Source organism: Halyomorpha halys, unplaced genomic scaffold, assembly GCF_000696795.3.
Source record: "Halyomorpha halys isolate HHAL.00 unplaced genomic scaffold, Hhal_1.1 Scaffold1988.1, whole genome shotgun sequence".
In the NCBI taxonomy this organism is placed as follows: domain Eukaryota; kingdom Metazoa; phylum Arthropoda; class Insecta; order Hemiptera; family Pentatomidae; genus Halyomorpha; species Halyomorpha halys.
The window spans coordinates 133,971-144,815 of record NW_027114363.1 but is presented as its reverse complement, the minus strand read 5'-3'; the positions used below and the strand labels follow the sequence as shown (position 1 = coordinate 144,815).

The window sequence follows — 10,845 nt, the reverse complement described above, 5'->3', positions numbered from 1 at the left end:
GCCCTGTTAAAACCCTGGACTCTGTTCAATATGTAACATGTTATATTCCTATGTAGTTTCCATCCTCACCTCCAATCTTCAATCCTTATTTTTGGAATGACATGCTTCCCTTGTAAACTGAACCTTAAAACGTCCCAATCCACCTTGGATGACCTCCAAAACAATGGAAATGATAAAAAGTAGAAAAGCAGCAAGACTCAAATTTCCGAATAGTACCCAAACTGCACTTCAACGAGCTTAATCCATCTACATTAATAATGAACTTTGTTTTTGGGTTTGAATTTTTGAAGGTAAATTATGAGTTTTAATAATTTTTCACTGTAGATCATTAAATATCTTTGCTGGACATTATTGCTAAAGTAACAAAGATTTAAGGATGTTAAGGAAAGATAAGGTAAATGATTAAAACATTTTAATAAAATATATGTTTAATCAAAGAAATTATGAATTACAATGGAATTCTAAAGTGTTGTTATTGAGAATAAGGGACTGATTCAATTTAACAGGGAATTATATGTTTATTTATATTATATGTGTATATATACATACTATAGTATGTATACATATTCACACACAATCATATTAACACAATGGTTATATACAGTGTGATCTACTCCCATATAGTTTTTTAAGATCAAATGGAAAGGACAAGAATTTGAAGATTGTAATTATTTGTAGGAAATGAACAGTAAAAAGTTTAAAGCTTGTGGTTTTGAATATATTTATCAGAGATAATATCTTACAAAAATATGTTTATTTGTGAAAAATTTAGATGAGGAACTATTACTCTTATTTATTACACTAACTATGAAGATCAATTATTTAATAACAAAATATATATATGTTTTTAATAATTATCTATGATATGATTTAATGAAGGGATTTTAAATTCATTTTATTTTTGTATTGCAGCATAATCAGAATACAAAATATGAACAAACTAATTTAAATGTTTTTCTTGCCTACTGCTCATTACATAAGTACAATAAAGACCATCAAATTCATCTTACGAACTCAAATCACAAGCTGTTTAAAGACATCCTGAATATTTTTTTTGTAATGTTATCAAAATGATAAAGTACATAGAATGTCAATTTTCCTATAATAAACTAAATTATAATACTTTGACAACAAACTTAAGCAGTATAAATTGTGAATACATTTCACAGAAAGTTACAATTATTACCATCACATTTTTTTACAACTAGTCATTCTATCATAATTAAATACAACTAGATAATAAATAATTTTGATATGACAAAATCATAATATACAAATTGTACATTTAATATAGAAACACAATACAATGAGTGTAGAATATATATTTCACTACCTATAAATTATAAAAATAAAGAATAATATGAGATTGAAATTGTTTCACTTCTACACCCTTATTCATATTTACAATAAAAGTAAAAATAAAAAAAATACAAAACTGTTATTTCAAAGATCACACTATATACTAATCAAAATCACATATACATGCTAGATTTACCATTAAGTTCTGATATGTTTCCTTCACCATCAAACAGAAAAAAACAAAAACAAGTAACATCAAGAAAGAAGAAATAAGTACCATTCCCTGGTTTATTTTACTTTAATCGAACAGTATAAAAACTATTATTGTTATTGGTTAGAAAAGATTTTACTACAGACACACAAATTTAAGGCAGACATTGAAAGTACATCTATAAACAAGTGCCTTCTACAATTAGCAGTGGGTATGTTTTGAAATGCCCATAGGCATGCCATCCTTATGTCATGCAAGGCTGGAAAGAAAATTAGAGCCTTGAAATGAAATAGGTTTAATGAGAAAAGAATGATTTAAAACAAAAAAAAAAAAAAGAAAAAAGGTAGTTCTGGCGAAGCGAAAGCATTACAGTCAGAGAGAGGCGTCAGAGAATTAAATATTGTAGTGGCCCGAAGGGGTGACTAGATGCACACAGGAAGGTTGTCTAAATGATTTTATTCCATAACTACCACAGTTGATTTCTACTAGCTGAAATATATATGCAGCATTAACTACATCAGGTGTATAGTATTTAGGAAAATAGTGTAAACAAAATATATTACATGCACTAGCAACTTGCATTTGTTTAATTGTCCAGAATAAATCTTTAGTAGAATATTTGTTAGACCATAAAAGAGAAATCTTAATTGGGCATATGTAAAATATGATTAAAATATTAAGATGATACTTTTGCAAACAAATAAAATGGTCTTTTAGAAGGAAAAATAAAACAAATGTACATTAAAATTGACCAATTCATAAAAAAATGATGCAATTGAGAAATGTGAACTAAACATGAACATATTTTAAGAAAACAAATTAGATTCACTTTAGGAATCATGCTTTTAATTATGAAAATCATTTCATTTTGTCGCACACTTACAATAAACAGTTTCAACTCAAATATTGGTAAATTTTTTTTTCCTAATTAATAAACTGAATTATGCAAATGAAGTTGTATGCACTAACAAAACAATTTTTTTTAATATCCTAGGTAATAATAATATATTGCTAAATCTTAGTTCACGCAACTTCTTTTGCTGAATCCTAATGATTAAGTCTCTATTTTTCAGTTGATACTGTTTTTTTTCTATATTGGTGGGCGATATTATCTCGCATGCATTAAATTAATGAATTATTTTATGCAATCAATTTTATTATTAGTACATGCAGGGACATACAAAATATCTAAATAATTTGATCTTTATTTTGTGCACAGCCATATTTATTTTATTGACCAAAATTGTTAATCTATCTGAAAATATGCTAGCAATTAAAATATTTTGTTAATATTAGAGAAGGTGGTTATAAAGGATTCAGGAAATACATATCATAAAAGAAACATTACTTGTTAAAAATAAACATAAATAAAAATACATTAATTTTATAAGTATATAATAAAGAGGAAGTATTATTCTAGAAAGAATATGACAAAACAAAATAAATAACTTCTACGTGAAAAACAAATGGATTATTAAACATGCATTATACAATATACATTTCATAATGTATGTTTTTAAAATGTAATGTGTTATCACATTTCTCAAATAAACTATATTTGAGATGTGTAACCATTATTTCTGATCACATTATTTAAATTTTTGAAACAGAACTACTTAATTATACCATGGAAGGGTTTTGTGTGTGTAGTTGTAATAAAAATCTACCTTCTGTAAGTTAGTGAAACAGGATATGGATATTTCAAACAACAAATAAAGAGAAACTCTGAAATAAGATGTATAGGAAAGATTATTATAGAATTTTTTGTTTAAAACGAATATTAAAAAATTGAGAATTTGTAACTGAGAGAAAGAAAAAATGTTCTATAAAGCCAGGGATATGATACTAGGAAGCATAAAATGTACAGCCATTAAAAAAAATAAAATAAAATAAATCAAGATTACCAATATCAGACTAAATTAATAAAAGCTTTTGATTCAATTTTATATTTTAAATATTGTTTTTTAAAAAAGGCCTAACTGTCATTAAAAAAACAAATCATATAATATATATATAAAAAAGATAATCAAAGTCTTTCCAAAGTACAGTTTCTATCTTAGGCTAAGATGGAACAAATTTAAAAGCTTTCTTTGCAATATTTAAATATGAAAAAGGGCTTCAGTTGCAAAACATAATTTAATCATTGAATAAGTATGACACGATGTTATTCATAATTAAATAAGTCATGAGGTATAATATAAATTAATAATTTTTTTTTAAAATACTAAAGTAATAGTCACCAATTTCAAAATAATCATTAAATAAATAAAACTTTTTATACTTAATTACAAGTTTGGAGTTCAGTTTAACATTATACTGAAAATTAAAAAATCAAATAGAGTAGAAATTATAAATGAGAATAAGTATTCTTGCTGGTTTCAAATAAGTATTTTGATATTGATTAATATATCATACATATTAAAACTAATCATAATATATGTATTAAAATGCTAATTACTAAATCTGAAATTGACTATTGAATATATTCAAGAAAGTTAGATCTAAAGAAAACTGGAAAACATGGAAAGAGAACCAATTATTAGAAATTAATATGTCAGCAAAAAAGATGGATGAAAAATTACTTAAATAAAGTATGATAAAGAATTAATAGATTAATTTAAAATTTGATAGTAAAATAAATTAACTATGATTTATAAGGACTACAAATTTGTTAAAATAGACCAGAATAAGATAATCAGGAATTACATATAGTATTATTTTAATGATTTCTGTATCACATTACAAAAAAATGAAAGTCAGTTTGGACAAACTGAAAATATGACATAAAAGAGAGTGGTAGAGGTGAATAAAGAAAAAAAAAAAAAGTAAAAGAAAAAAAAAACAAGAAAAATAGGAAAACTAACACCTAAGTAAGCTTGGTTTTGTTATGGTTATTCATAAATTTATAAATTTGCAAATATGCAGAACCAAAGAAGAAATAAATAAGACTAAAATATTGAGAGAAAGGTAAGTCATATTAAATAGACAAAGAAAATAAATAGTGACAAAATGAAGATATATATACATACATACAAAAATTACCTGAAGAATAAAGTGATCTATAGAAAACACTGAAGAAAAGACTAATAGGTAGAATAAATAAACAACGTTAAATAAAAAATAGGTATACAAATGCAACCAAGATAAAAAAGAAATGAGGCAGAAAAATATAAGATAGGATAATTCTATAAAATAGAATATGATGAAGTGTAATGAGTGAAAAACAATTTTTTAAAAATATGTAGAGATATAGTAGTAAGAAAGAACAAAAAAGAAGGATTGTGAAATATTAAAAGAAGAGGAAGAAAAAAGATACAGCTATTGAAAGAAGAAAGAAATAAAATAGAGAAATAGTGAGGGAAAAGTAAATCATATGAATAAGAGTAGGAAAATAAATAGTGATAAACAAAAAGAATAATTAAAACAGAGGAGAAGAAGTAAAAAAGAGGGAAAAATTATTATTAGTGAAAGGAGGATTCAGAGGTCCAGAGAAGAAATAAATAAAACAGTAAGTGAGGAAAAAGTAAGTTGTATAAATTAAAGCAAGAAAATAAATAGTGACAGGAAAAAGTGAAAAATAAATATAAAAGAGAGACAAAAAGAAATACTGCAAAGAAAAATGTGAGGAAGGATAATTATATTAATTATAAACTGATGAAGGTATAATGATAGAAAAAAGATATCAGAAAAAAATTTAGAGAATCGTCTTCATTTCTGAAAGAACCAAAAATGAGGATTGTGACAAAGAGCAGAAGAAGAATAAAAAGATAGGCAATTTTAAAGATAATAGGAAAGGTGCTGTGTAAAACAGAGTATAAAGAAATAAAACAGAAAACTATTGAGAGAAACAAAAATAGAACTGTAATTTTAATTTTTTTTTTCTCTTCACTGTAATTATAATGAAGGATAAATACCGATAATATAAAATAAAAAAACGAGTAAATTATTAAGAGAAGAAAACAAAAAAATGTATAATAACAGAGAGAAGAAATAAATAAAAGAATTTAATAAAGACAGAAAAATTAATGAAATAAGGTAGGAAAAAAATATAAATACTAACAAAAAAAAAAAAAAAGGAATAAGTGATATAAAGAAGAAAAAAAAGGTTCATTGATGAAGATAAGAAAGATAGAAAGAAGAAATAGAAGGCATTCTCTCAGAAAGGTAACACATATAAATTATAGAAAGAACAATATATTATAATAGAAAGATAAAACTAATTAATATGACCATGAAAATAACAAGAAGAAATAAAAAGGGCCGAGAGAAGAGAAAATAGAAGTGATAAGACATTAAATAAAGATGAGAAAGAAGAAGATTAATATAGTAAGTAGAAGAAAGGAAGAGAAAGAATGTGAAAATTGAACAAAGTAGAGATACATAAAAGTGTAGTGGCCAAAAAAGGGGTTAATTATACAAAAAAGTAGAGAAATGATACAGATGAAAATAAAAATGAAGGATTGTGAAAAAAAAAGAAAAAATAGATGAAGGATAAACTGACCTATAGAAGAAATAAATAAACAGTAAAGTATTGATAGAAAGATTGATGGTACAAAGTAGTGTAAGAACAAAAAGAATAAGTGATATAAGAAGAAATATAAAATATAGTAGAGTGACCAAGATAAGAAAGATAAAAGAAATTATTATAAGAGGAAGAAGAAAATAAAATAAAGGCGAAAAACTGAATAAGATAGTTATAGACACAAAATAAATAAATAAACAATATTAAATGAAAAATAAACATAATAACAGTGACCAAGAGAAAAAAGAAAATTACTTTGTAAGGAAGTAATGTTTTACAACAGTTTGGCTATATAGCATATGTAAATGATAGTGAGCAAGTATAAAAATGAAGAATAGTGACAGGGAGAAGACAAATAAAAAAGAAGGATTCATTGTTGAGGGAAGAGGAAGAAGGACTTAGTGAAATAGAGAAGAAATAAATAAAACAGTAAAATATTGATAGAAATGTCAGTAGTATAAAGTAGAACAAGAAAAAAATAGTGGCAGAAAAAAGGAATAAGTAACAGAAAGAAAAAGAGATAAATAGAGGGTACAATGACCAATATAATAAGGATGAAAAGAATAAAAATGAGTTCACCATAATCATATAAAGCAGACATAATAAGCTATTGTAATAAAAAATTAAAATAATAAGTATTAACTTTAAATTTTAAGGAGAAAGCAAGCAGAAATAACAGAAGAGAGAGGAAACAATAAAAACAAGATAAAGATAAGATAAAACAGTATAATGTAGAGAAAGAATTGAAGAAATAAATAAACAATATAAAATGAAAAACAGATTTAATAGATTGACTAAAAAAAAAATAATAATAATAAATATAGCAGGAGATAAATGTGAGTAAGAATAATTGTGTAGTGTATAAAATGACAAATGGGGAGCAGAAAGAAAAAACTAAAACAATAAAATATTGAGAGAAAAATACATTGGGTGAAGTAGAATAAGAAAGTAAATATTAACATAAAAAAAGGATATATTAAGAACAGCTTAATAATTAGATGAAAGCAAATCATGTAGAGAAAGATAGAATAAAAAAGTAATGGACAGAAGCAGAAAGTAATAGACGTAGAAACAAATAGACAATATTAAGTGAAAAATAGATATAATAGAGTGACTGAGAAAAGAAAGAAATACAAATTCAGAAAAAAGCGAGAAAGGGTAATTGTATAAAATAGAAATTGAGGAAGTAATAGACAGAAGCAATAAATACTGGTATAATAGAATACTACACAGTGTAGGACTGTTAATGTAAATAAATAAAGGCTTGAAATAAAAGTAGAGAAATGATAGTAACAAAGAACTTAGAAGAAGGATAGAAACAGGGAATAAAAAATAAAAGAGAGGCAAATTATTTAGAAAACAGAAAGAAGGATATAGCGATAGGTAAGAAAGAAATTAAATAGAAAAATATTTTTATAGAAAAGAGAAAGGATATCAATTAATAATATTAAATGTAAAAGAGAGGTAACAGATGGTGGCAGGAGAATATGAGAAAAATATAGTTAAAAGTAGAAAATATTAAAAGTGCAGTGATTAGGAAAAAAAACAACATTGGTATATTAGAATTTTAGGTAAAGGAAAATGAATATAAATAAAGGCTGTAACTAAAATTATAGAAAGTTAGTGAGATAAAACAAAAAGGACAGTGACAGAAGAAAGAATATATATAAAACACAGAAAAATCATTAATTGAAGAAGAAGAAAAGGATATTCAGAGAAGAATATGTATATATATATACACACACACACACACATGTCTATTCAAGTTTATCAACTGTATAAGTGTATAACATAGAAAATGTTGAAGTTGTATAAACAGAAAAAGAAATTAATAGAAAAAAGTTAATGAAAGAATGGTGAGAAAAAAGAAGAAAGTTGGATAGTGTCCCAGAGAAAAAAAAAGATTTATAGTAAGAAGAAAGAACTTAGAGAAGAAGATAAATAGTAACAGAAAAAAAGGAATGTGGCAGAAAGAAAATGAAATAAAAAAAAAGAAGGCACAATGATAAAAAATAAAAATGATAAAGAGAAGGAAAATAAGGAGGAAATGAATAAAATACTATAAAAATATTTTTAAAAAAAGGAAGAAGATTAGAGAAGCAATAAAAGTAAGAAGTATAGAGAAGAGAGGAAGTAAATGTAAGAAGTAAATTAGATAAAGAAGAATCATATAATAAGAGAAAAAAAGAGAAGGAGGCAGAAGAATCAGAAAATTGTACTAAGTAAAGAATACTGAACATGTAAAAAGAAAAAAGTGAAAAAGAAAAGAAATAAATAAAAAACTGTAAAGAAATGATAGAGGAAATTACTAAAAAAAGGGTTACTGACAGAGCGACTAATAAACAAAAAATGAAGACAAATCATTAAGAGAAGAGGAAGGAGAAATATTCAGTGACAGAGAGAAGAAATAAATAAAATAGTAAAATATGAAGAGAATGTTCTTGGAGAATGATAGTATAGAGTACAGAAAGAAAAGAAATAATGAAAGAAAAATAAAAGAATATATAAAAACCCTTAAAGAAAAAGAGAAAGCAATATAATGAAGAGAAAGACAGAAGTATAGAACTAGTACTAATAGACAGAAGAAATACATAATATTAAATGAAAAATGGCTATAACAGAGTATTCAAGAGAGAGAAAAAAATATTGGTTCAGAAGAATGTGAGAAAGGATTGTTGTACAAAATAGAAAAGGAGGAGGTGTAGTGAGAGAGGAAAAGAAATCAATAATAAAAGTTAGAGAACTGATTTTGAGAAAGATAAAAACAGTAGGATAATGACAAAGAGGAGAAGAAATAGAAAAGAAGGTCTAATTATTAGAAGAGAAAGAATGAGGACATTGTGACCAAGAGAAGAAAAAATAAAGGAACAAAATTTAAAGATCAAAGTAAATAATAAATAATAATATCAATAATGAAGAGAAATGTAAAATGACATGTATGTAAGATAAAATAGTGTAATTTAGAGTATGAAAGAGCAATAAATAGACAAAATAAATAAGCAATATTAAATAAAAATAAAAATAGAGTCAAACAAAATAGAAAGGAAAAGTTAGAAAATAGTATAAATGATAATGAGAAAGAATAATTGTAATGAATGGCAGTTGTAGGTGAAGTGACAGAAAACAAATTTAATAGAAGGCATGGGAATAAAGGATAGCGATAAAGAACTATAGAATAGAATAATTACAGTGAGAAGATAAAATTGAAAAGTATTACGGGAAGATGAAAAAGAAGGGTATAATAACAGGGAGAAGGAATAAATAAAACAATTTACTATAGGCAGAAAAATTAAATTAAATAAAATAGAGAAAAATAAATAGTAATAGAAAGAAGGAATGTTAGAGGGAAGAAGGAATAAGAAAATAAGGTATAGAGAGGGAGATAAGAAAATAAGGTATAGTGAGGGAGATAAGAAAATAAAAAGAAGCAAAAGATTGAGTGAAAGATAACACATAAGGTAGAGAAACAATAAACAAGAGATAGAGAGAAGAGAAAACACAAATGAAATGAAAATTAGACAAAGAAGAGGAAGTATATTGATACAGTAAGAAAGAAACCGAAGTATAGGAAATTTTTTGAAGATAGAGAATGATTAACACACAATGAAAGAATCAAGAAATCAATATGAAAAGGGTGAAGAAATGGCAGTGCGAAAGAATAAAAAAGTAGTATAGTAGCAAAGAATAAAGAGAACCAAATTATTTTAAAGAAGGATATATTGAAGCAGACAAGAAAGGAAGAAAACAATAAATAATGAGTAAAAGGTAAATTAAATAAAATAAAGAATGCAAAAAAAAAAAAAAGTAACTTAAAAATAACACCCAAACTAGAATGAAAAACAGTATGATTGAGAAATAGACGGAAGAAGAAAGTAATAGACAGAAGAATCAAAAAAACAAATTTTAGTAAAAAATAAATATAATAGAGTGACTGAGAAAAGAAGAAATACAGATTTAGAAGAATGTGATTTGTCTTGGGATTACTCTATAAAACAGAAAATGACAAAGGCATAGTGACAGAGGATAGAAATTAATAAAAAAATTATAGAAATGGTAGTGAGAAAGATAAAAAAAAGAGGATAGTGGCAGAGAGATTAAAAAAAGAGTGAAAAATAATTACAAGAAGTGGAATAAGGAGTATATAGTGACAGAAATAAATAAAACAATAAAATATTGTTATAAAAAAGAGAAGTTAAAAATAAAATAAATAATAAGAGAAAAATAAATAAGTTACAGAAAGAATAAGAGATAAGTAAAAGGTCTATAGATGTAGATAAGAAAGATAAAGAGAAGAAGAAGAAAGACTGAACTGGAAAACTGCTGATTGACCGTGTGTATCAATAAATGGTATTTGACCGCACCCGGTCCAAATACCATTTATTTAGAAAGGTTGAAGGATATAACGTATATATAAATTGGAGAATGGATAAGATATTTAAATCGAAAATTTAGATTAATAAAGATCATCTCAAGCATGACAATTGGAAAGAGAAATCCAGAAAAAAGAAAAGGGATAGAGAAAAGAGGAAGTAAAAGAAAGAAAAAATAGATAAAGAAGAATTAAATAGTAAGAGAAAAAAGAGAAAGAGGCAGAAGAATGAAAAAGGTGTATAAAGTAAAGAATACTGAACATGCAGTAACAGGGAAAAGAAACTAAGAGACAATTACATAGACAAGAAATTATAGTAAAAAAAGAAGGATAGTGAATGAGAGAAGAAAGATTATACAAAAAGAGGAATAAATTATTGAGAGACGAAGAAGAAGAAGGAGGAGGAGGAGAGAGAGAGAGAGAGAGAGAGAGAGAGAGAGAGAG

At 25.2% G+C, this 10,845-nt stretch overlaps 1 long non-coding RNA gene across 1 annotated transcript in view; it reads right to left on the bottom strand.

Moving 5' to 3' along the window:
* Positions 1 to 410: 410 nt before the first annotated feature.
* LOC106690951 (uncharacterized) overlaps positions 411 to 10,845 on the bottom strand; it is a 28,481-nt gene continuing 18,046 nt past the window's right edge. Inside the window, exon 2 of the long non-coding RNA XR_001344697.2 lies at positions 411 to 1,999. This is a non-coding gene — a long non-coding RNA (uncharacterized lncRNA). The remainder of the gene's footprint in view (positions 2,000 to 10,845) is intronic.